This window comes from Petromyzon marinus, chromosome 38, assembly GCF_048934315.1.
Source record: "Petromyzon marinus isolate PM22_M1 ecotype Great Lakes invasive population chromosome 38, UKy_Petmar_22M1.pri1.0, whole genome shotgun sequence".
NCBI classification, from domain to species: Eukaryota; Metazoa; Chordata; class Hyperoartia; order Petromyzontiformes; family Petromyzontidae; genus Petromyzon; species Petromyzon marinus.
In genome coordinates this window covers 684,623-711,872 of record NC_133704.1, presented here as the reverse complement: position 1 = coordinate 711,872, position 27,250 = coordinate 684,623, and the positions used below count along the sequence as shown (strand labels likewise).

The window sequence follows — 27,250 nt, the reverse complement described above, 5'->3', positions numbered from 1 at the left end:
ACCACCATCATCACCATCACTCACATGAGCCCGGCATCCCCAATGTGAGCACCTCTATCCTCACCACCACCACCACCATCATCACTCATCTGCCTTAGATGAGTTCAGGTGGTGTCTCATGTCCGATGTTCCGGCTGCATCTGTGCCCCCCACACTTCCACCACCTCCCCCCCCCCCCCCAGGTGTACGTGCAGGACCTCCTGTGCGAGCGCTTGGCCGCGCAGGTGTTCTCGATGCTGCAGGTAAGAGGTGGGCACCTCTACACGTGCAGCGACATCACCATGGCGGGCAACGTCCTAAAGACGGTGCAGCAGGTGCTGAGCCGGTGAGGAGACATCTCGCTCAAGAAGGCCGGGCAAATGGTGAGCCATCTGCGGGTACGTGGGCACCAGCAGCTTGAGTGACAAGGGCACGGGATGTGTGAATGTCTGAGGCGTGTGTGCTAAGGGGTCGTGCACGTTAGGGGAGTGTGGGCTAAACGGGGTGGGTGCCTCATGGGGGATAGACTTATATTGAAGGCAGTGATCTGTACCAGAAATATAGCAGCCTCCTGGAGCACACACTTGATGTTGATGGAACAATTTTTACATTGGTGCTTGACATTAAAAGACCACTCTTGACAGAAGATTCCTGACCTCAATGGACACTTTTTTTCGTAATTATTACTCTTGTTTACCCAAGAAAGCCACACCGAGTCTCAAAACTTTTTTTTTCCCTAAGGTTCTGGCTGGTTTTCACAGGAGTGGTCGATGTTGCTACATGTGATCTCAATTGAGTAATTTGCAGAACATTTTTCAGCAATGGGATGTTTGGCCAATACCAGTTACATTGTGTTTTTTTATCCGGAGGAAATCCATGCAGAGCAGGGGGAGAAGAGGCTTTATTTATATTTTCAGTGCAGAGACAAAAGGAACCAGGGTACACACCTCCTGAGTGAGCGACGTGTCCGACCATAATTGTAGCATTCTCTAGTTGTGATCAAAGGAGCAAGAATGAGGCTGGATAGGAGAAAACAAAAAGAAGATGGGAGAATGAGAGGAAAACGGTGGCAAAGTATCCGTTGACATCTCTTGCAGAGTAGTGCGAACCCTTAGTGGCAGATAACGGCCTGGGGAAACACATCATACCTTTGAGATTTCTTCAAGGGACCTCTGATTTACACAGTAAAACATTTCCCCACCTGCTCTGCATATGAAAGTAATGTTCGTTATATGCCAGTCAAACCAATATTTTAAATCTCGGAATTTTTCCAAATGAAGCGGAACGAAAATTAATGTTAAGTTATTTTGTCCAATCATTAGAAATTGAGACCGCCAGCTCACTACGCATAAGAACAACGTATGTCAGTGGCATGTCATTTGGTTTTAAATAATGATCATCTATATTCTTAGTTTTTTCGGTAAAGTCACGTTGAAGAGAAACAACAAAATAATAAAATATATATAAAACAATAAAAATTCTCACGACGTTTCGACCATAACTCAAACGGTCATCTTCAGGTGTGTCGGTTTGCATACATTTATTTTCAAACGGCGCATTTATTTATTTATATATATATTTTAAAAAATAAAAAGACGTTAGCGTCACGCGCAGCGATTTGGCAGTTTACCCAGGACTAGTCCATCTATATTTTGAAAAGAGGAGGGGGGAGACGAAATTTTAAAATGTATGCTGTCTGAAAGCCAATGTAAGCGTGAACAATCAATTAAGAACTGAAATTGTTTATCAAATCTTTCCAATGATTGCTAAGATAGAATCCACCTTCTCGGTTGAAATTGTCTCTGTGCTTGTATATGTGGATAGCCTCATGAACGAATCTCTCATGGAAGCCAGATGGCTTACAAAGAACCTCTGTCTTGGAAAAGTCAATGGCATGTGAGCCTACTGAATTAGAACAATGATCTGCTACGGCCGAGGTGTTGGTCCTACCGTGTTTAAGGTCTGCTTTGTGTTCACGAATGCGGTCCGAGACATGGCGTTTGGTTTCTCCAATGTAACTACTACCACAGAGGCAACTTAGTTTGTAGACACCAGGGTATTGTATGTCCGGAATCACATCTTTTACAGACGGAACCGGATCACGGATTTTATGTAATGTGTTGAAACGGACCTGGATCTTGTGTTTATTCAAGATTTTGGAGATCTTTTTTGTGATCCCAGCAATGTAGGGTAAAGTGATGGTTTTGAAAGGCTCCTCAAGAGGGTTCTTCTTCATGGTTTGAGTGATAGCTTTGCGGATTGTATAGTCGGAGTAACCATTAGCCCTAAGAGCTTGGTGTACGTGCTTGAGTTCACTGCTTATGTGTTCCTGGTCGGATATGCATTGGGCTCTATGATACAGAGTCTTGATGAGAGAATTCTTCTGTGATGGATGGTGGTGGGAATCCGGTTTCAGATAAGCATCCGTATGGGTAGCTTTCCTGTAGACAGAGTGGCTCATTGAACCATCAGGTCTCTTTTTAATTAGAACATCCAAAAAAGGTATCTTGCCATCTATTTCGACTTCCATGGTAAATCTGATGGCTGGGTGTATGGAATTGATGTGGTCGAAGAATTTGTCTAGAGCAGGCCGGCCATGTGGCCAGATGACAAAAGTGTCATCCACGTACCTCTTCCATAAGGTTGGGCGCAGAGTGGCAGTCTGGATGGCGTCAGTCTCAAATTTCTCCATGAAAATGTTAGCTATAACTGGAGAAAGGGGGGAGCCCATTGGGGTGCCCTCAGTTTGTTTGTAGAAAGTTCCATTCCAAGTGAAGTATGTAGAACATTTTTCAGCAGTCGAAATAGATGGCAATTTCAACCGAGAAGGTGGATTCTATCTTAACAATCATTGGAAAGATTTGATAAACCATTTCAGTTCTTAATTGATTGTTCACGCTTACATTGGCTTTCAGACAGCATACATTTTAAAATTTCGTCTCCCCCCTCCTCTTTTCAAAATATAGATGGACCAGTCCTGGGTAAACTGCCAAATCGCTGCGCGTGACGCTAACGTCTTTTTATATTTTTTTAATATATATATAATAAATAAATGCGCCGTTTGAAAATAAATTGATGCAAACCGACACACCTGAAGATGACCGTTTGAGTTATGGTCGAAACGTCGTGAGAATTTTTTTATTGTTATATATATATATTTTATTATTTTGTTGTTTCTCTTCAACGTGACTTTACCGAAAAAACTAAGAATATGAATTAATGCAGTCACGAAAGCTTTAAATCAAAATTTAATCGCCTCTACGGGGAGGGTTTTCACATAACTTTAAGATCCTTCAACAAACTCCGGGATAAGAAAGCTCAGCTGATCGAGTCTCTCACCTTCCTGAAGAGATGCCGCAACTCTGGGGCAATACCAATCGCATTTACACTGACCTCTGCTGCTGTAACTTCTTCTAATGCGAAACGAATTCTTTTCAAAACTAGCTTAGCTCTTATCTCAGAAAAAATCAGACTTATACGCACAGAACTAGATCAGTTAGACAAGACACTCTACAAATCACACTTATCATTGACGGCAATAATGTCCACATCGGATTGGGAACATGTAGACAATATGACTGCCTCTTCAGCTGCTACTATGTCGACCAAATGTAAGGAAAACCTGATTTTCAAATTTAACCTCCTCTTCAACAAAAGACCGGACCCACACACCAAAAAGTTAGACGTTAATAAAGTCGTAATTAATCGCAGTAACAGTTCTATTTCCGATGGTCTGAAATCCGTTTTAGCTAAAGGTCTAAACTTTGCAGTCACACCTAAACACATACCAGTTAATGATATAATTGCCCAAGTAGACGTTGCTCTCAGGGGCCTGGGTCACATCGCTGCAGACGTAGCAAGATCTGAAATCGCTGCAACCCTCCAAAACGCTAAGATGCCAGCTAGCAACCTCAGCAAAGATGAGCGTTTTGAATTATATAAATTAAAAAAGAGGAATGATATTGTAGTTCTCTCAGCTGACAAAGGCAATGCTACTGTCATCATGGATAAAATAGAATACAACAACAAAATTAAAGAATTACTCGACGATGGTAGTTATACAAAAATAAAAAGAGATCCCACCAACAGCCTCGTCACACAAACCAACAAAATAATTTCTGATTCAACCGCATTAATTGATCAATCTAAACAGTTTTCGTTGAAACCTTCTGCTGCCAGGCCACCAAGATTATACGGCTTACCAAAAATACATAAAGTTGATACACCTCTTCGTCCCATAGTCTCTACTATCAGCTCCCCCACCTACAAACTAGCTCGTTTTTTGTCTGAAATCCTGCGTCCTTTCACTGGAAAGACCACCTCTGCGGTACAAAATTCTACTCACCTGGTATCAACAATCAAGGGTATTTCCCTGTCCCCAGACGACCTGCTTGTCAGTTTTGATGTAGTTTCCTTATTCACCAAGGTTCCTGTACCTGACACCATTGCAATCATTGAAGACTTGGTTCATCAAGGACTAAACACTGAGGTACCCCCCCTGGTGAGACACTGTTTAACCAATACATACTTCACTTGGAATGGAACTTTCTACAAACAAACTGAGGGCACCCCAATGGGCTCCCCCCTTTCTCCAGTTATAGCTAACATTTTCATGGAGAAATTTGAGACTGACGCCATCCAGACTGCCACTCTGCGCCCAACCTTATGGAAGAGGTACGTGGATGACACTTTTGTCATCTGGCCACATGGCCGGCCTGCTCTAGACAAATTCTTCGACCACATCAATTCCATACACCCAGCCATCAGATTTACCATGGAAGTCGAAATAGATGGCAAGATACCTTTTTTGGATGTCCTAATTAAAAAGAGACCTGATGGTTCAATGAGCCACTCTGTCTACAGGAAAGCTACCCATACGGATGCTTATCTGAAACCGGATTCCCACCACCATCCATCACAGAAGAATTCTCTCATCAAGACTCTGTATCATAGAGCCCAATGCATATTCGACCAGGAACACATAAGCAGTGAAATCAAGCACGTACACCAAGCTCTTAGGGCTAATGGTTACTCCGACTATACAATCCGCAAAGCTATCACTCAAACCATGAAGAAGAACCCTCTTGAGGAGCCTTTCAAAACCATCACTTTACCCTACATTGCTGGGATCACAAAAAAGATCTCCAAAATCTTGAATAAACACAAGATCCAGGTCCGTTTCAACACATTACATAAAATCCGTGATCTGGTTCCGTCTGTAAAAGATGTGATTCCGGACATACAATACCCTGGTGTCTACAAACTAAGTTGCCTCTGTGGTAGTAGTTACATTGGAGAAACCAAACGCCATGTCTCGGACCGCATTCGTGAACACAAAGCAGATATGCATTGGGCTCTATGATACAGAGTCTTGATGAGAGAATTCTTCTGTGATGGATGGTGGTGGGAATCCGGTTTCAGATAAGCATCCGTATGGGTAGCTTTCCTGTAGACAGAGTGGCTCATTGAACCATCAGGTCTCTTTTTAATTAGGACATCCAAAAAAGGTATCTTGCCATCTATTTCGACTTCCATGGTAAATCTGATGGCTGGGTGTATGGAATTGATGTGGTCGAAGAATTTGTCTAGAGCAGGCCGGCCATGTGGCCAGATGACAAAAGTGTCATCCACGTACCTCTTCCATAAGGTTGGGCGCAGAGTGGCAGTCTGGATGGCGTCAGTCTCAAATTTCTCCATGAAAATGTTAGCTATAACTGGAGAAAGGGGGGAGCCCATTGGGGTGCCCTCAGTTTGTTTGTAGAAAGTTCCATTCCAAGTGAAGTATGTAGAACATTTTTCAGCAGTCGAAATAGATGGCAATTTCAACCGAGAAGGTGGATTCTATCTTAGCAATCATTGGAAAGATTTGATAAACCATTTCAGTTCTTAATTGATTGTTCACGCTTACATTGGCTTTCAGACAGCATACATTTTAAAATTTCGTCTCCCCCCTCCTCTTTTCAAAATATAGATGGACTAGTCCTGGGTAAACTGCCAAATCGCTGCGCGTGACGCTAACGTCTTTTTATTTTTTTTAAATATAAATAAATAAATGCGCCGTTTGAAAATAAATTTATGCAAACCGACACACCTGAAGATGACCGTTTGTGTTATGGTCGAAACGTCGTGAGAATTTTTTATTGTTTTATATATATTTTATTATTTTGTTGTTTCTCTTCAACGTGACTTTACCGAAAAAACTAAGAATATGAATTACTGCAGTCACGAAAGCTTTAAATCAAAAATGATCATCTATTTAAACTGGCCCAATCACTCGCAGCTTATAAGCCGTTTTGTCAATAGTTCTCCACTCGGTGGCGCCATAGACACGGCGAGAGACCAATTGCTTTGGGAATCTGTGATCAGTCAAATATTGAAGTGTGTCCTTCAATAAAGTGCTGGTGGTTGTGCATTATCTTCTTTACCTACATAACCTCTATTGGCGGCGGTTCCCGGTAGTGTGAAATTCCATATTGATGTGGCGCATGCAACTGCTCTCAGGAGATTTATGTTTAACTGAATATTCTCTGGGATGCTGGTCGACCAGAAGGTGTCACGTGACTGGTAGCCGCAGCCGTAGCGAGAGATGCACTGGATGTTGTGTGCCGGGTGCAGGAATATTTTCCAGAGCTCAACTCCAAATAGCTCCGGCTAAAATGAAGGCCTTACTACAGTGTCGTGTGCTGGACGTTAGTGTGGAATGTATAATTAATTAATCACACACTAAGAGTTAACCAAATCAGCCTCAATGTGTCCAATCTCTTCAGATCTCGGAAACTAAGCAGGCTTGAGCTTGGATTTACTGTGACTAACCCAACCAAGAAGAGGTATGGCATATTCTCAGATTATCATGATCCATTGCAACTTCCTCTATTTAAGATGCGAGTTGTAATCACTGGCGAAACTTCGTACTTCGTACTCGAATTGTAAACGTTGTGGGCTTCCTCTCCAACACACCGGCGTGCTGAAGTAGTAACTAATTGGCAAGTTTTGTTTACGTCACAAACCTTAACAATTGGCTGTGTTGGCGGGTTTACGGACATATGTATGCGATCGAACCAAAAAACCTTTATTATGGATAATATTGGTCACGAAAGTCGACGTATTAAACCATCTGCATATATGAACTTGCAAGATGATACACGTGGCAGGTTACTTAGTGACGCTGCTCATATTGAGCCTTGGAGGAGGCCGTTGTTGATAGTTATTTTATCTACATGGTGTAGAGAGATGGTACTTGCCAATAATAGTTGGTGAACCAGCAATATTTATTTATCATGGCTGACACTACTGATGAGCCTTTAAGAATTAAACTGGACTAGAGTTTGCGTGTGTAAACACATGCGGCTGGAAGGACAATAGGCAGGGACGAAGTGAATATTTAAATTGTTGTGAAGTTGTGGAACGTAAGATAAAGGTGCAACCCTGAGATTGTTTACGCCACTACTGGCAGAAGAGCCTCCACTGCAACTGTGTTGAACCCATTCACACTGCTGGGTGAACAGAGGCAACGGGGAGGATTTAAGAAACCTGCACCATTGTTTCAACTGTCGCACTGGGAGATGGAATTGAACCGGCGCCTCCAGTGTGTTGCTCATCGTTACATTGTGATGACAGTGTCACTGAAGCTGAATAATTTAACTCATTACTCCGAATTTCCTCCCACATATTAATTGGCTTAAACTATTTTAATATATAGAGAACTGCAGAGGTTGAAAATGTTTTATGCAGGATCATCGTCTCGCTACCTTCCAGCTTGTGTATGGTTCCTCCGTGAATATGAGATGCAATTTTCACAAACAACGACATGATATTAAACTAAACATGATTATTGTTTAGGTTGGTGGTGGACAGCACAATGGATTTGGTGCACTGCCCTCTACTGTCCACATCACCGAGTTAGATATTTTTTGAGGATATGGCAGTCACCCATTCAAGCACAATCCTGGCCCACCCTGCTTCGCTAAAATTATTTGTGTTGTTGAAGGCTGCGGAATTCAAATGTGACATATTGCTGACAACTCATTTTGTTTGGTATTTTTATTTATGAAAATTACGCTAGACTGGCAGAAGGTGGTCAAAGCCCTTACCAATTACAATAATTATACATATGGTTTTGGTGATCTGTGTTGAACGTCTGCCCCTCTGTATGCTATGTGTAACGCTGGGTAGGCTACGTGCAGTAGAATTTCTGCACGCGCTAATATCATTTGGAATGCCACCTCATGAATTGGTTTTGAATAAAGGAACCATTGTAATGCTTTTGATTTAAAGCTTTCGTGACTGCAGGGATTCATATTCTTGATTGCTGTGGTTTTCACAGCTGATGATGATTACTTGTGTTGCAGTCGAAACGTCGTGATAATTTTATTGTTCTATATTTGTATTATTTTATTGTTTCCCTTCTACGTGACTTTACCGAAAGATGATGATTGCTTGTGTTGCAGTCGAAACGTCGTGATAATTTAAATGTTTTATATTTTTATTATTTTATTGTTTCCCTTCTACGTGACTTTACCGAAAGAACCAAGAATATACATTGTAATGCTGTTTTCAAAATCTCCACCCCAAAAAAGGATTATGCAATGGCACACTTCTGGTGATTTGTGAAATGTACTGTTATTATTTTGTGGCTAAATTCATTTCAGAATACAATCGTGGAGATATTTCCTTCATTCCCAGAATTGATGTGAATTTACCATTTATTTAGAAGCGAAGACAGTTTCCAATTATTCCTGCATTTGCTATCACTGTCAATAAGTCACAAGGACACAGTTTTGAGTATGTTGGACTTTGTCTCAACGAATCTGTTTTTGTCCCATGGACAACTTCATGTTGCTTTATCAAGACGCAAAAATCAATCAATATCAAAGTGCCGATTCAACAAAGTTCATCTCAAGGAAAACTTTTGGGAGTTGATCGTCAATTTACACCAAATGTGATATATAGGTACATGTTTTATTACATCATTTGAATACAATATTTACATTTCAATCTTTCTTATTTAATTACATTTTTATGAACCCGTCATATGACATACAATTACACTAGTGATATGAATCGTTGCTTTACACATCTTACATATATTTTTTTATACAACTTTGCACCCATGTATTAACAAAGAAGGGACTTGTAATGATTATCTGAGTTTTATTACTGCTTGCTCTTTGCACAAGCCACCTTTCTAAGCGTTTTTGTGTAAGTCACAAGTTGAGTGCGTGAGACAGAGATGCCTGGAGCGTGGGTGAGGTGTCGCGTGAGTTTACCGCTTCTCTTTCAAGTCAAGCATTTAACTGCCCTCGCCGATAGGTATTTTTTTACATTAGAGTATTTTCGTTCTTTGCATATGGCTCTATAGCCAAAATGGTACCTTGCTCCAACGAGAAGTTGGGAAGTGCTCATCACCTGTGTTTAGCCCTGAGCGAGTGGTGAAAATTCCACTTTAATAGGACAACCATTGTTGACTTCCACACAAAGTGGCCCAAAGGGATGATAGGGTGAGTGAACACCCGACCAGGATTTGAACTCGCGACCTTCCAAGTGTGAGCTGGTCGCTCTAGCGCTGAGCCAGTCTCACATATGTGACTCACTGCGGGCGTAGGTATAGCTGCATATGTTAAAAAGTCGAATATGTCACCATCTCAAGATAATAAAGTAAAACAATTGTAACACGCACAAATTTTCTTACATTCAGAGGCATGGGAAACCAGACAACTCTGAAGTTAGCCAGAATCGGCACCAACAATTGTCCAAGTTCTGTGACTAGATTTGAGTGTTTGGCCAACTCCTTTCATTAGTAATTATATACTTGGGAGAAACTTGGTGAGCCAAGATATGGCGACCTCAATACACACGTGAAGGGGTTCGCAATATTTGTGTGATCCACCAACCCTCGCCTCTCCACATTGCTGGACTACATGTATGCGCCACCACTGCCTGGCTAAAATGACTGTCGTACCATGCACAAATAGTTTACTGGACAACAAATATTAAGTGCAAACTGTTTTACAGATGGAACATGTTTTACTGTGCTTGGGAAGTGACTACACCTTACTGAACAATGTATCACTGCCATAGAAGTAGTGTATATATGGCTGGTGGTGGCTATGCACGCCTGTAATCCAGCACTGTGGAGGCAGAGAGGGTTGGTGGATTGCACAAATGTTGTGCAACTCCCTTCCCATAGGCATCGAGGAAGTGTCATACTCTGGCTTGCCAGGAGAAAGCAGTACAACAAGTGGAGGAATATCCATCTGTTTTCATCTTTACGGGGATATAGTGTTTCGCCCTTCGTGCAAAGCGTAGGTTTTCTCCAGGTGGGAAAACCACAGCAAGAAAAAATTGCTGAAGTGGGAGAGAGAGCTGCCGTGGCAAGATGTTATATAGGTAGATTTGAGTGTTTGGCCAACTCCTTTCATTAGTAATTATATACTTGGGAGAAACTTGGTGAGCCAAGATATGGCGACCTCAATACACACGTGAAGGGGTTCGCAATATTTGTGTGATCCACCAACCCTCGCCTCTCCACATTGCTGGACTACATGTATGCGCCACCACTGCCTGGCTAAAATGACTGTCGTACCATGCACAAATAGTTTACTGGACAACAAATATTAAGTGCAAACTGTTTTACAGATGGAACATGTTTTACTGTGCTTGGGAAGTGCCTACACCTTACTGAACAATGTATCACTGCCATAGAAGTAGTGTATATATGGCTGGTGGTGGCTATGCACGCCTGTAATCCAGCACTGTGGAGGCAGAGAGGGTTGGTGGATTGCACAAATGTTGTGCAACTCCCTTCCCATAGGCATCGAGGAAGTGTCATACTCTGGCTTGCCAGGAGAAAGCAGTACAACAAGTGGAGGAATATCCATCTGTTTTCATCTTTACGGGGATATAGTGTTTCGCCCTTCGTGCAAAGCGTAGGTTTTCTCCAGGTGGGAAAACCACAGCAAGAAAAAATTGCTGAAGTGGGAGAGAGAGCTGCCGTGGCAAGATGTTATATAGGTAAGAAAGGGGGGAGGGGCAAGAGGAGAGAGGGGGGGAGCACTGCATGAGCGCTAGGGGGTTCAAGGACGTGAGGATGGGGGGGGGGGGAGTGGGCGGGGCTGGAAGTGGGAGGCCGAGAGAGCTGGGGATGCAGGGGGGAAATTAGCTCGGAAAAATAGACTAGTACCCGGAATATATGATAGACATTCCCATAAAGCAGTCAAGGTTTTACCTGGCTAACAACATCCTTCCAATGATTTCTCAATTTGTATCCATCTTCTCGGTTGAAGTTATGTCTATGTTTATATATCTGGATGGCTTCATGTACAAACCTTTGATAGTAGCCCGAAGGTTTGCAGAGTACCTTCATGCAGAGTACCTGTTCATAAATAACCGTAAGTAATAAATAACACCGAACATATGTACACACCCATCACCCAACACAACGGACCCGAACGCGGCAACAGGAACGACCAACAACCTGGCCTGAGGAGAAATAACTCACACGCCAACCCAGCAGCACCACACCACCAAACAACGCACGCGCACGACAACAGAACAACGCGAGCATCGCAACATTAAAAAATATAAAAAAAACAAGACCACGCCGCACATGTTGAGAATGTTATTTGAAGCGCGCGGTGCGGGAGCGAGTCCGCGTGGCCGGACCACCGTCCGAGGCTGGCCGAAACGTGCCAGAGGTCGATGGGCCAACGTCACCACAGGTAGGTGGCCGCAGCCCCTCCGGCGGGGACGGCGGAGGTCCATGGGGCGACCCCTGCACCCTCTTGAGAGGGCTGTCCGGACAAACAGCTCCCGACTGCGTGGGTGAGGTCACTGTTTCCAGTCCTGCGGGCGGAATCACAGAACCACCCTGAGGGAGCACCTCAGCAGGCGCGTCCCCCAGCTCACCCGGCGCAACAGACACGCGGCCCTCAGGGATTGGGGATGAATGAACGCACCAGGGCGGAACGAACGGTTTAAGCCGCGATGAGTGAACAAACCACGACCAACGACCGAACCGAATCTTCACACATTGGGGGCGGTCAGCCACCACGACCTCGACCGGCCCCCGCCAAGGTTTGTACAACTTAGGGGACGTCCCGACTGGCACCTACGGGCAGTGTAGCCAGGCCCTGTCCCCAGGGACCCACTGCTTGCCCGCCACCCGATTGACCCCGCAAGCGTTCGTTTGCCCCCTGCATAGCAGCTGAATGGGCCCTGGAGGCCTCGCGTGCCTCCAAAACACGCTGCAGGGTAACTCGCATCGGCTCGGGAATGACCACCTTGGTCTTAGAAGTGCCGGCCCTGAACTGAATGTCAATTGGGGGGGCTAGGTTCCCGACCATACATTGAGAAGAAGAAGGGCGAATAGCCCGTCGAACGTGGGGGGCTATCCTGTAGGCCGCAAGCACCCCCGGGACGCGTAGGTCCCAATCCTTCTGGGATTCGGCCACCTGGTGGCTGAGCATCGAGACCAGGGTCCGATTTAGCCGCTCTACCATCCCATCCATTTGTGGGTGGTAGGGCGAGGTGCGGACCTTCTCGATACCCAGAGGGTTACACACCTCTTTCAGCAACCCCGCCGAAAAATTTCTCCCCTGGTCCGTCAGGAGGCACTCCGGGGCCCCCTTATCCAGCACGCACCCGTGTAGGAACGCCTCAGCAATGCTGGCAGCCGTCTAAATTTTGGAGCGGCCATGCGACAGGCCAACGGGAAAAATATTCGACCCCTACCAGCAAATATTTGTTCCTCCGGGCCGAAATGGGGAAGGGGCCCAATATGTCCAGAGCCACCAGCTCATTTATGCGGGACACCTTTATAGATTGTAAGGGCGGGCAGCCTTTCACTGGCTGTGGCTTCCGGCGTGCATACTGCATACACCCCTTAATGATATTCGTGACATCCACCGCCATACCAGGCCAAAAATAATTTAATTTGAGGGCGGCAAGCGTTTTGTGCCGTCCTAAATGAATCAGCTGTTCATGCACGGTGACGACCAGCCTGCCTCTGAGGCATGTGGACACCACGACATTATACCGTTGCAGCCCGCTGTCCCAATGCATCAACAAGCCCCCTTTAAGGACGATCGGAGCAACATCACGACGGCCCACGGCGTCATGACGGCCATCAACCTGGCGGCGCAGTTTCGACAGGGAAGTGTCCTCGGTCTGGAGGCGCCCCCACTCGGAGTCGGATACCTCCAGGATGGAATCGCACGGGACGGGGGTCTCGGGGGAGGACGTCAACGCCGCCGCGACCAGCAGAACAGGCAATCGAGCCTCCGGAGACTGACAGCGGAGAGAACCCAACAGGCAGGCGCAATGGCCGCCCGGGGGAAGATGCAACAACGCATCGGCATTCATGTGCCGGGTCCCTTTTCGATGCAACACCCGGAAGGAATAGTCCTGGAGTATCTCCAGCCAGCGGGACAATTGTCCTGAAGGCTGGTCAACGCGCAGCACGTATTAGAGCGCAGTGTGGTCGTAGCGCACTTCGAAAGTCCGGCCATATAAATAGGGCCGATACTGCTGCACAAAATAAACAATGGCGAGCAGCTCCCTCCTGCTCCCCTATGCCACTACCCTCTCGACGCCGTCAATCACCTGGGACAGAACAGCACCGATACCCATATTCCTGGCATTGGTGTCCAAGATGAAGGGCCGGGCGACGTCCGGGTATTGTAGGGGAGGGGTGCGCACCAACCCATCCTGGAGGGCAACAAAGGTGGCCTCCTCCTCGTCCCCCAAATGAAACTTCTGCCCCTTTGCCATGAGAGCATGTAGAGGCTTGGCAACGGTGGTGAACCCCGGAACAAATTGGCGATAATATGAAGTGAAGCCGATAAAACTGCGGATCTCGCCCACGGACGTGGGGGTGGGCCATGTACGCGCGCACGCAGTTTTCTCGGGATCGGTCGCGATGCCTGATTCGCTCACGATGTGCTCGAGGTACCTCACCGATCTTTGCAACAAATGGCACATCTGGGGTTTGAATTTGAGGATGGCCTGTCTCATTTTGAGGAAAACAGCACGCAACCTACCAAGGTGCTCCTCGAACGTGCGTCCAAAGATGATCACGTCGTCTAGGTAATTGAGGCAGGAATCCCACTGCAGTCCTGCCAAGACCAATTCCATGAACCTCTGGAAGGTAGCCGGAGCGGAATGTAATCCCATCGGGAGTCTATTAAATTCGAACAGGCCTTGCGGCGTTCGAAAAGCCATCATAGGCCTGGAGGACTCATCGAGGGGCAATTGCCAGAATCTCGAAAGGAGATCGAGTGTCGAGAAGAACTTAGCCCCTGCCAACGCATCCAACGAGTCGTCCATGCGGGGCAGGGGATAGGCATCAGCCACTGAGACTTTATTAAGTTTACGGAATTCTACGCAAAAGCGCAGACTCCCATCGTGCTTTTTCACCAGCACTATCGGGGCACCCCAGGGGCTCGTGGATGGGGATATTACATCAGCTGCTAACATTTCGTCAACAGCGACCTGCACGTGTTCCTTCTCAGCCGGGCACAGTCGGTAGGGGTTTTGTCGAATAGGGGGGGAGTCACCAGTGTAAATGTGGTGGCTCAACAGGGTGGTGCGACCCAGATCGAACTTCCCGTGACTAAACACGTCCCCGAATTCGAGCAGCAAAGCCTGAAATGCTGACCTCTGACCGAGAGGTCCCGATTCTCCTCACAAAGGGCGTCAACCCACTTGTCATCATAAGACCGCGCCTGCCCGCTATCCCATGACCCTTCCACCGCTGCAACACAGTCAACCCGTTCCCCTACGGTCGACGTGTGAGCGAGCATCGTACCGGCTTGGATCACAGTCGCGTCGGCGCCCACATTCAACACCTGGAGAAAGGGCTGGCGGTCTCGAGACACCAATGTCTGCACCCCCTCAAGCGCCATCGCCTGGGCCACATTATTCACGGGCGTAAGGACGGTGGCATCACGATCAAGCGGCTTGCGCAACTGGAGGGGGACGAGCATCTGACCCCCTGGGGGAATCGTCACTGTGTCTGTCACCAGCTCCTGCACCGACGCACAGCCCCTGGCTGTATCCCCGGCCGGCGACAAGAACGCCAACCTTCGTCCCGAGGGCAATTCCAGACACCTATGGTCAGTCTAAATTTTCAGGGGCATCTTCCCGAGGAAGTCCGTCCCTAACAGACATGGTACTGCCAGGGACTCGGACACCAAGACGGCTCCCGTCAGTAAAATGCCGCCGATCGAAACCTCTGCATCAATCTGGCCCAAAATCACCAGCGACCCCCCATTAGCCGCAAAATATGGGACAAGGACGGGACGCAACTGACGGCAATGAGCTGGCAAGATGTTGACGTGGCGCCTGGCATTCCACGGCAACGTGACCCGGCCACCCGCAGTTAAAGCAGACGCCGCGAGTGGAGCCCGGGCGAGGAGGAAGACGAGGGGGCTGGTCGCGCCATCCATGGTGCTCCGTAGCACACCGCCAACTGCCGGCGCCTGTCACGGCGGCACAGGCAGGAGCGGTCTCGTCCTCCTCGGATGTCTCCTCCACTTGCGCAACGCAGGCCACGAGGCCCAAGCGCTTCTTCAACCCAAGATGGGACTGAATACACCGGGCGATCACGAGGGACGTCGGGTTGTCATCCTCGGTCGCGGGCAGGAGAACGTTTAATTCCTTGGCCAGACCCAACAACCGGTCCAGCACAAGGGAATCGACCCCTGTCGGCCCAAGGTCCAGGTATGCCGCCTGTGCCGGTGACAGGAGGGCACTTCTGAAGGCGAGGGGCGACTCGGTTTCCCCCTGCCATAGTTCCACAAATCGGTTGCGAATGGTGGACGGCGGGTCGTAGATGGTGGCCATCTCCTTAAAAGCCGACGCCAGCGAGGAGCACCGCGCAGGTGGAATGGCGTAAAACGCCCCCAACGAGTCGTCGTCAAGACACGTCGGGAGCGCCCTCAGTGCTTCCTCGTCTGACCACCCCGCCATGGTGCAGCCCACGGTGAACCGGCGTTTGAACGCCTCCCAATCCCCGCCAGCCGTGGAATATTCCCTCACAAAGGGGAGTCGGCGATGCAGCGCAGGGTCCTCCCGGTGCGTGGCTGGCGGGTGAGTGGAAATGGCGGCCTCCATGCTGCGTGCTCCTGCCAAAATGCTGGCCGCGTGGTCCACCGGAATGGCGGGAAAATCCCGCGATTGCGGCACCACTGCCGTCGCGGCGTCGCCCCACGGTCCTGGCTCGCCCGACGCCGGCTGGCCGACGTCCAATTTGGCGACCAGCTCCGCCACTGCGCCCAGCAACTCCCCGATGCGGGCGCTCATCGTCCGCCAATCTTCGGACGGAGACGGATCCGCCGGCCGGACCCCGCAGCGTTGCTCCACCGCCGGCGACACCTCAGCGGGACCCTCGGGGGCTGCCATCCCCGCCTCCAGCTGGGATGACGTCATGTGTGTGTGTAGACCCGCGTGGTAGTGACGCTCCCCTGTATGGTGACGTCACACGTGTGTGTGTGTGTTTACACAGTAGTGATGCTACTGGTCACTACACCTATATAACCTCTTGCCACGGCAGCTCTCTCTCCCACTTCAGAATTGTTTTCTTGCTGTGGTTTTCCCACCTGATGATGATTGCTTGTGTTGCAATCGAAACGTCGTGATTTGTTTTATTTCTAACTACGTGACTTTACCGAAAGAACCAAAGAGTATGGATTCCTGCAGCCATGAAAGCTTCAAATCAAGATTTTCTCCAGGTGCTCTGGTTTCCTCCCACTTGTATAAACAGCTCATTCATTTGCTGAAAACAGTTCAAAGAAAAAGTCCAATGTAGTGGCAGGATCCTCCTGATAATCAGTCCTGCGACTCAGCGTGACTTTCCTGGATAAAGAAGTAAATTATTATTATTGTAATGATCAATTATGGTATTGATATATTATCATAGTTGGTGACAGACATGCCGGACCAGAACTTGAACAATTAATACAATATTCTTAAAGCAGGGGGGCGAGGGCTCCATCTCACGCGACCTCCAGCCACCATTTCCTCAGTGAACCATTGTAACCAAGAAATTTAAGGAGATTGCAGTGGAGTAATCGCATCTGTATACCTTTGGTATTTTTTTAGCGTTTTCTCTGTTCGTCAACAACCTAGGCATATCCAATATGCACTCTGTCATCAGACAAAAAGGTTAATGTCAGAACCCTAATGTGCTCTGGAAATTCCATGTCGTATTTACAGCAGCATCTAAAACAGGACTTGGATAATCTTCAACTTAATGACATAAAACTAGTCCTCAACTCTTAACAAGCCCAAAGTCATGTTATTCTTCAGTTGCCCCAACTTGTCTCGACACCTATGTACATTGTGGGTCTGGACTGACACCTTATTGAGTAGGTTGACAACTTTAAATATCTATGCATTATCCTGTACTTTAAACCATCTTTCAAGCACCACATTGACCACATGGCAAAGAAAACTATGACCAAAATTGGATTCCTATACAGAAACATATGTTGTATTCCTCCTCGATTCCATCTGAATATAGATCCTGTCGATATTTGATTATTGTGACACAATCTACCACCTAGATTCTGAATCTACCTTAACATGTATTGTTCCGTTATACCACTTTGCTCTCTGTTTTTCCCTCAACAACCGATATACAACTCATTATTGCAACCTGCAAATTAACTCAAATGTATCCCCCACTGATATCTGGAGAGACCATCATTGGGCTATATTTATCCTAAACGTCCTCTAAAATAAAATCCGTCTATTACCTACAGGACTACTTAGTTCCTAAAACTTCCTTTCATAGCCTCAGAAGGTGCCTCCTTAATCCAACTCAAACTTCCATTTGCTTAAACTTAGTTTGGCAAAAAGTATTTCTGCATTGCTGCTCTACGTTTCTGGAATGCCCTTGCCGCTCATAATAAGGTTGGTTCCTTCCCTTCACTCCTTTTTAGTTACCTGTTAGGCCAAAACACAGAGCTTACTTGCACATGTACCTAGGATGTTTTTATTCACACGTATTTCATTTACGACCTTCATATATCTCGTTTGTTAGTTGTGCCATATTCCTAAAGGCTCTGTATTCGGATCTCCCTTGTAAAATAGCCAATACAATGGCTTAACGGGATCATCCTTGTAACAAATCAAATAATTTCAATCTCTTCTCGTGACATGATGCCGATAGCACAACTGGAATTGGCGAAGATATGTGCCACACGGCTATGACACCTGAATGTGCAATTGAGAGGATATTTGAGGCGTGTTCTGGAAACACTTTATATAGACAAAATAATAATTCATGTCATCATGGAGAATACAAGTAAGAAAATAGACCAGCAGACAGTGTCCTTCAAATATCTCTCTCCACATTAAAATAAAAGTAATTTTACACATCCTATCAGCACCACAGCCTTATGGAAGTGCATAATATCAGCAGCATAGAAGTAAACTTGGGATCGGTATCGACGTTCAGTGTCTCATCAGCAGATTCGTGAACAGCCATATGTTATCGGCAAGGGCCCTGTCTTTAAGATATAGGTCCTAGCTTAAAACATTTCTTGTGTAAGAAATACTTTAATTTGTATGCGGAGAGACATATATCCACATTTGCTAGCTTTTATTCTATAATTTCCACACAGATGGCTGCAAAATTATAACGTAATAGTTAACTTTTTTTCCTGCACTAAAATCTGCCTACTATTCTACTTTATGGTCAATGATTAATACGTTTTTACATGTTTTTTCTAATTATTGAACTGGTTACTCAACTATACACAACTCCTGTGTACTTAAGTATAGGTGCTCACTTGCCTGGAATGTGCTGATTATCAGTGTTTACTGCACGTGTGTGACGTGATCTTCCGAAAACAATCGTAAATGTCCACCCCCACAAACACGTAACTACTTGCTCAACTGTAACAAGATATGGGTAATTTGTCCTTCTCTTGTGCCTTGGGCTACCTCTCTAAGCTGGGCCGTAATCTCATCTAGCGCTAGAGGGTGGTTGGCACCATTTAGCACCTCCACTCACCACTCCCACTCCTGCCTCGGCGTTCCTGCCCTCCCTCCCGATCTCTCTCACTCCAGCTCCGCCTGCCCTCACATTATTCTTTCTCTTATCGTCTCCTTGTCCTGGCCCTTCCTCCAAGTGGGCGTTCGCTGTAGGCATCTGTTGCCTGAAAACCGAACGACTCATGCAATACTATAAAATTCTATAAATTGCGTGGGCCACGATTTTTCACATTTCCAATTCCCTATGGGATTTATATAAATGGGGGAGCGTAAATTTACCTGAGATTTTTGGATTAGATCGTGTAAATATGAATGTTGTTAAACCCACCACCACCACCCAACACAGCCAATTAGTAAGGGTTGTCACGTAAACAATGTGTCAATTAGTTACTAGTTCAGCACACCAGTGTGTTGGAGAGTAAACCCACAACATTTACAATTTGAGTACGACGTTTCGCTGGTAATTACAATCAGCTTCATCAGGCGACAGCCAGATTTGTGGAGAAATCATCCTGTTTCGGTCTTAAATGGTTGAGTAAAGGTGATCACTGTGAGCTTATCAGGTGCGAAGACCAGAGGGTGGGTTAATGTTTTCTTATGAATTACAATGGATCATGTTAATCTGAGAATATGCAGTACCTATTATTGTTTGGGTTATTCACAGTTGATCAACATAGTGTAAGGTTATTATGTATGGTTTGTTGTCCCTCCCCGCACCTCTGATTAGCACGGTTGGCAACGCACGGTGCGAAAGAAGTTCAACATACATACATTATGTCAATCTGAGAATATGCGGCATAGGCATGTAGTTAAACAATCTATTACTTGATAATACGCTTCTCTAAGCAGCACTAAGCCTGTAGCTATCAGAACGGTTATTTTTTTCTTTCTCTCAATTTCAATAGATTCTATAGTTTGTCTTGACCAGATAAATATAGTTTTACACGAAACATCAACATCAAAATCAATTGAATATCCTTGTTGGCACACATTCTGCAACTGCCGACAATTGTGTTTTGGCTATTTAATATTTATTGAGTGTTTTTTTTAGTCTTATGCTGATCATTCATCCCGTTTGACCAACAAAGCATTGGCCACAGGAGCAATTATATACCCACACTCTCACAAAGACAAATAAATATGCACACAAACACGCAATGACAAAAATGATTAACACCACACCTGGCACTGCTTGGCTCCGAATCAGATTCAGATGTCACAGTTTAGTTCTGCCTCAGCTCGGCAAGTGGTCAGTGGAAAACCACCCGTGCCGAGATAGCCCTGTGCAAGCGTTAGGGCACCTCCGGCCCATGGGCCCTGGTGCAGCTGACCCGTTGCGCACATGACAGCTGATACGCCACTGCACGTGTGTGAGTTCGGGACTGTTCCTGTGGTTGGAGACTGTACAGAAAGTAGATTGCCGAAGGTCCATACTTGGCTGCGTAGCGGAGTTATTATTGAGTGTTATCCCCTTGCACATGTGGTTTAACTCTCGGGACGTCCAATTTCTTCAATGTGAAACAAACGGATGCCCCAACTGCATGAACTGGGCAACGCGTGCCCAGTGCAAGGGGTTGCTTCTGCCGCCGTGTCATGGGTAGCATGCTGGACCCCCTGGTTCAATCTCCAGGCACGGCAGTTTAATCAACGGTGCACGTTCCTTAAATCCCCCAAGCTCTGTCCACCTATCAGTACAAATGGGTTCGCCACAGAAGCACGGTCGGCAGGTCACGTGTGGATAGTGTGAGCACTCCCACGATGGCCACATGCAAAACATGTGGCCATCGTGGAGGAGTCGGCCCTCCGGAGAGAGCTCTAGAGGGCATTCTCTTGAGAGCTCCCCCGAGTGAAGGCCCTTCTGCCAGCAGTGGCGTGAGTGAACACTTGTAGTGCTGCACCTCTATCTTCCTGAAATTTAGTCTTGAGACTCGGCGAGGCTTGCTGGACACGTGGAGTAATTCTTATTTTATTTTTATTGTGCTGATATGGAAAAAAATTGCAATGCAATGATTTGCACGGATTCGCGCCTCCCTTTAATTTTCTGATTGTGCTTGAATTGAGCCTGCGTTCAGGGTTAGAGGTGAAATGTGTTCATGTCCGTGTACATATAAATACAGTGGTGCCGCTTCACTGAGCCACTGTGTTCTCTTGTGTGGCGCTTGAGTGGGGAGTGAGACAATAATGGTGGCCGTTTTAAAGCTTTCGTGACTGCAATGATTCATCTTCTTTGGTTCTTTCGGTAAAGTCACGTAGAATGAGAATAAAATAATAAATTGATAAAATAAAATAACACAATAATATTCTCACGACGTTTCGGCCACAACACAAGCGGCCTTCATCAGGTGAAGGGGGCGAGACTGTCTGGTAGGACAGCGCTGGAGTGAGAGAGCCACGTTCAGATCACGGCTTTTAAGCTGTGTGAGAGGAACAAAGAGCCTTGACAAAGGAATTAGCATAAAATTTAGCATTGAAATGGCTGAATGATTAGCTTGTGACTGGTCACAGAAATAGCTATGTTAAAAGTTAAAGCATACACATCCGCAGAGGCACCCATTGTTAAAAGGAATTAGCATAGAATTTAGCATTGAAATAGCTAAGTTAAGGCATACACATCCGCAGAGGCACCCCTTGACAATGGGATTAGCATAGAATTTAGCATTGAAATGGCTGAGTGATTCGCTTGTAACTGCTACAGAAATAGCTACGTTGAAGTCAGAGCATACACATTCACCGAGGCACTTAGTACAAATCAAACAGGAGAATTTAGCATTGAAATAACTAGGCGAATTTAGCATTGAAATAACTGGGTGATTTGCTAGTGACTGGTCACAGAAATGACTACACATCTGAGCTATTCACAGTACTATATAGTGAACCAATAAAAACTAAAATATAAATTACCTTCATGTTATCAATAAACTCTATATTCTCCAATCAGCTAAGCTACCAACCATAAGTCGTTATATATCACAATGCTATATGGCGAAAAAATGGGTGGATTCTTACCCTCAAATTTCCGTACCACGGATAGCTACGGGCCCCGTTCAGACGGACGAGTTCGTCCATGGTCGGAACAGAGGAGGGGGAGAGAGACAGCTGCGAGGCCCTAGTATACTCCATGTTGTAAACCATACCATTAACCGTGGTGTGAGAGGTATTAAGAGGCAATGCTGGCGAAAGAGCTGCGGTCTGAAGGTCATCGTAAAATTACAATTAATTAAGAACAGAAATGATTTAACACATCTTTCCAGTGGTTACTAAGCCTGAATCCATCTTCTCGGTTGAAATTGTCTCTGTGCTTGTATATGTGAATGGCCTCATGAACGAATCTCTCATGGTAGCCGGTTGGTTTGCAAAGAACCTCCGTCTTGGAGAAGTCAATGTCATGTGAGCCCACTGAATTGTAACAGTGATCTGCCACGGCAGAGGAGTTCGTCTTACCGTGTTTCAAGTCTGCTTTATGTTCGCGGATGCGGTCCGAGATATGTCTTTTGGTTTCCCCAATGTAGCTACTACCACAGAGGCACTTTAGTTTGTAAACGCCTGGGTACTGTATGTCTGGAAGAGCATCTTTTACAGATGGAACTAAATCACGGATTTTGTGTACTGTGTTGAATCGGACCTGGATCTTGTGTTTATTCAGGATTTTGGAGATCTTTTTAGTGACCCCTGCAATGTAGGGTAAGGTGATGGTTTTGAGTGGCTCCACAAGAGGATCCTTCTTCATGACTGGAGTGATGGCTTTGCGGATTGTGTAGTCGGAGTAGCCATTAGCCCTGAGAGCCTGGTGTACGTGCTTGAGTTCACTGGTAATGTGTTCCTGGTCGGAAATGCATTGGGCTCTATGGTATAGAGTCTTGATGAGGCAGTTCTTCTGGGATGGATGGTGGTGGGAATCCGGTTTCAAGTAAGCATCTGTATGGGTAGCTTTCCTGTAGACAGAGTGGCTCATTGAACCATCATGTCTCCTTTTAATTAAGACATCCAGAAAGGGTAGTTTGCCATCTTTTTCGACCTCCATGGTAAATCTGATGGCTGGGTGTATGGAATTGATGTGGTCGCGGAATTGGTCTAGAGCAGGCTGGCCATGTGGCCAGATGACAAAGGTGTCATCAACGTACCTCTTCCATAAGGTCTGGCGTAGAGTGGCAGTCTGGATGGCGTCAGTTTCAAATTTTTCCATGAATACGTTGGCTACAACCGGAGATAGGGGGGAGCCCATTGGGGTGCCCTCAGTTTGTTTGTAGAAAGTTCCATTCCAGGTGAAGTATGTGTTGGTTAAGCAATGTCTCACCAGGGGGGGTACATCAGTATGCAGTCCTTGATGAACCAGGTCTTCAATGATAGCGATGGTGTCAGGTACCGGGACTTTGGTGAACAAGGACACCACATCAAAACTGGCAAGCAGGTCGTTTGGGGACAGGGAAATGTCTTTGATTGTCGATACCAGGTGAGTAGAATTTAGTACCGCAGAGGTGGTTTTTCCAGTGAAAGGTCGCAGTATATCAGCCAGAAAACGTGCCAGTTTGTAGGTGGGGGAGCTGATAGTAGAGACGATGGGACGAAGGGGTGTATCTTCTTTGTGTATCTTTGGAAGGCCATATAATCTTGGTGGTCTGGCAGCAGAGGGTTTCAACGAGAACTGTTTGATCTCATCAATTAATGCTGTTGAATCAGAGATAATTTTGTTCGTTTTGGTGACCAGGCTGTTGGTGGGATCTCTTTTTATTTTTGTATAGCTGCCATCGTTGAGTAGTTCTTGAATTTTGTTGTTATATTCTGTTTTGTCCATGATGACAGTGGCATTGCCTTTGTCGGCTGAGAGAACGACAATATCATCCCTCTTTTTTAATTGAGATAATTCAAAACGTTCGTCTTTGCTGATGTTGCTAGGTGGCAACTTAGCGTTTTTGAGGGTTGCAGCGATTTCAGATCTTGTTACGTCTGCAGAGATGTGACTCAAGCCCTTGAGTGCAACGTCGACATGGGCAATGATATCATTAACCGGTAAGTGTCTCGGTGTGACAGCAAAGTTTAGACCTTTAGCTAAAACGGATTTCAGACCATCAGAAATGGAACTGTTACTGCGATTAATTACGACTTTGTTGACGTCTATCTTTTCGGTGTGTGGATCCGATTTTTTGCTGGAGAGGTGATTGAATTTGGAAATCAAATTGTCCCTACATTTGTTCGACATAGTGGCAGCCGAAGAGGTAGTCATATTGTCTACATGTTCCCAATCCGATGTAGACATTGTTGCTGTCAATTTTAAGTGTGATTTGTTGAGTGTCTTGTCTAACTGATCGAGTTCGGTGCGTGTAAGTCTGATTTTTTCCGAGATAAGAGCGAAGCTAGTTCTAGCTAGAATTCGTTTTGCATTGAGAGAAGTTGCAACAGCAGAGGTTAGTGTAAATGCGGTTGGTATTACCTTAGAGTCGCGGCATCTCTTCAAAAAGGTGAGAGACTCGATTAGTTGAGCCTTCTTATCCCGAAGTCTGTTGAATGATCTTAAGGATGTGTGGAATCCCTCCCCGTAGAGGCGGTTAAATTTCGATTTAAAGCTTTCGTGACTGCAATGATTAGAGGTACGTTAGAGGTACGTTGATGACACCTTTGTCATCTGGCCACATGGCCAGCCTGCTCTAGACCAATTCCGCGACCACATCAATTCCATACACCCAGCCATCAGATTTACCATGGAGGTCGAAAAAGATGGCAAACTACCCTTTCTGGATGTCTTAATTAAAAGGAGACATGATGGTTCAATGCGCCACTCTGTCTACAGGAAAGCTACCCATACAGATGCTTACTTGAAACCGGATTCCCACCACCATCCATCCCAGAAGAACTGCCTCATCAAGACTCTATACCATAGAGCCCAATGCATTTCCGACCAGGAACACATTACCAGTGAACTCAAGCACGTACACCAGGCTCTCAGGGCTAATGGCTACTCCGACTACACAATCCGCAAAGCCATCACTCCAGTCATGAAGAAGGATCCTCTTGTGGAGCCACTCAAAACCATCACCTTACCCTACATTGCAGGGGTCACTAAAAAGATCTCCAAAATCCTGAATAAACACAAGATCCAGGTCCGATTCAACACAGTACACAAAATCCGTGATTTAGTTCCATCTGTAAAAGATGCTCTTCCAGACATACAGTACCCGGGCGTTTACAAACTAAAGTGCCTCTGTGGTAGTAGCTACATTGGAGAAACCAAAAGACATATCTCGGACCGCATCCGCGAACATAAAGCAGACTTGAAACACGGTAAGACGAACTCCTCTGCCGTGGCAGATCACTGTTACAATTCAGTGGGCTCACATGACATTGACTTCTCCAAGACGGAGGTTCTTTGCAAACCAACCGGCTACCATGAGAGATTCGTTCATGAGGCCATTCACATATACAAGCACAGAGACAATTTCAACCGAGAAGATTGATTCAGGCTTAGTAACCACTGGAAAGATGTGTTAAATCATTTCTGTTCTTAATTAATTGTAATTTTACGATGACCTTCAGACCGCAGCTCTTTCGCCAGCATTGCCTCTTAATACCTCTCACACCACGGTTAATGGTATGGTTTACAACATGGAGTATACTAGGGCCTCGCAGCTGTCTCTCTCCCCCTCCTCTGTTCCGACCATGGACGAACTCGTCCGTCTGAACGGGGCCCGTAGCTATCCGTGGTACGGAAATTTGAGGGTAAGAATCCACCCATTTTTTCGCCATATAGCATTGTGATATATAACGACTTATGGTTGGTAGCTTAGCTGATTGGAGAATATAGAGTTTATTGATAACATGAAGGTAATTTATATTTTAGTTTTTATTGGTTCACTATATAGTACTGTGAATAGCTCAGATGTGTAGTCATTTCTGTGACCAGTCACTAGCAAATCACCCAGTTATTTCAATGCTAAATTCGCCTAGTTATTTCAATGCTAAATTCTCCTGTTTGATTTGTACTAAGTGCCTCGGTGAATGTGTATGCTCTGACTTCAACGTAGCTATTTCTAAATTCTATGCTAATCCCATTGTCAAGGGGTGCCTCTGCGGATGTGTATGCCTTAACTTAGCTATTTCAATGCTAAATTCTATGCTAATTCCTTTTAACAATGGGTGCCTCTGCGGATGTGTATGCTTTAACTTTTAACATAGCTATTTCTGTGACCAGTCACAAGCTAATCATTCAGCCATTTCAATGCTAAATTTTATGCTAATTCCTTTGTCAAGGCTCTTTGTTCCTCTCACACAGCTTAAAAGCCGTGATCTGAACGTGGCTCTCTCACTCCAGCGCTGTCCTACCAGACAGTCTCGCCCCCTTCACCTGATGAAGGCCGCTTGTGTTGTGGCCGAAACGTCGTGAGAATATTATTGTGTTATTTTATTTTATCAATTTATTATTTTATTCTCATTCTACGTGACTTTACCGAAAGAACCAAAGAAAATGGTGGCCGTGTTGAGGATAGTGCTGATGATGGTTGATGGTGAGAATGACAGGGATGGTGAGTAATGGCGAGGATGATGGAGATTATGGTGAGAACGATGAAGATATTCTTGGTTCTTTCGGTAGAAAAAATATTCTTGCTGTGGTTTTCACACCTGATGATGATTGCTTGTGTTTCAGTCGAAACGTCGTGAGAATTGTATTGTTTTATATTTTTATTATTTTATTGTTTCCCTTCTACGTGACTTTACCGAAAGAACCAAGAATATGAATCCCTGCAGGCACGAACGCTTTAAATCAAAATGATGAAGATGATGATCATGTGGATGGTGAAAGTGATGGTGGCAGGGGGATGGCAGTGAGGGAGCTGAGATGGTTCTTGGGGTATATATGCAGTGAGTGATACAGTATGCTGTTGGTGAAGATTGTGGTGTTGGTGATTCTGAAGTGAGGGATATTTAGTAGATACTGTTCTTGTGGTAGTGGTTGGTAGTCCTGACGGTGATGGTGATTGTGGTGGTGAGGATCATAGTGGTGGTGAGTGAGGTTGTGTAATGCAGGCACAGTGGTTGACTCATCATCCCCCTGTCGTCAATGAAATCGGTACCACTTTGTGGAAAGACAACAGTGACTGCCCGATGGATATCACAAGCCCCGCCAAAGCAATGTGGATTTGTCACAATTTGTTTGATCAGGGAGACACTGACTATTTTTTTCCCAGTCAAGAGAGAATACGTCGTATATTTTTAAAAGACAAACTGATATTTCGGCTGCTCCTGCAGTAGTAAAGCAACACACCCAAGCTGCTAACTTAATTCC

General features: G+C 45.7%; 1 protein-coding gene across 6 annotated transcripts in view; it reads left to right on the top strand.

Moving 5' to 3' along the window:
- The window catches only part of LOC116950297 (nitric oxide synthase 1), a 127,310-nt gene that overhangs the window by 86,206 nt on the left and 13,854 nt on the right, over positions 1 to 27,250 (top strand). For all 6 annotated transcript variants that reach the window (XM_076072477.1, XM_076072478.1, XM_076072479.1 and 3 more), the window contains exon 30: positions 183 to 362. The gene's annotated coding sequence lies outside the window, so the exon portion shown is untranslated. The remainder of the gene's footprint in view (positions 1 to 182; positions 363 to 27,250) is intronic.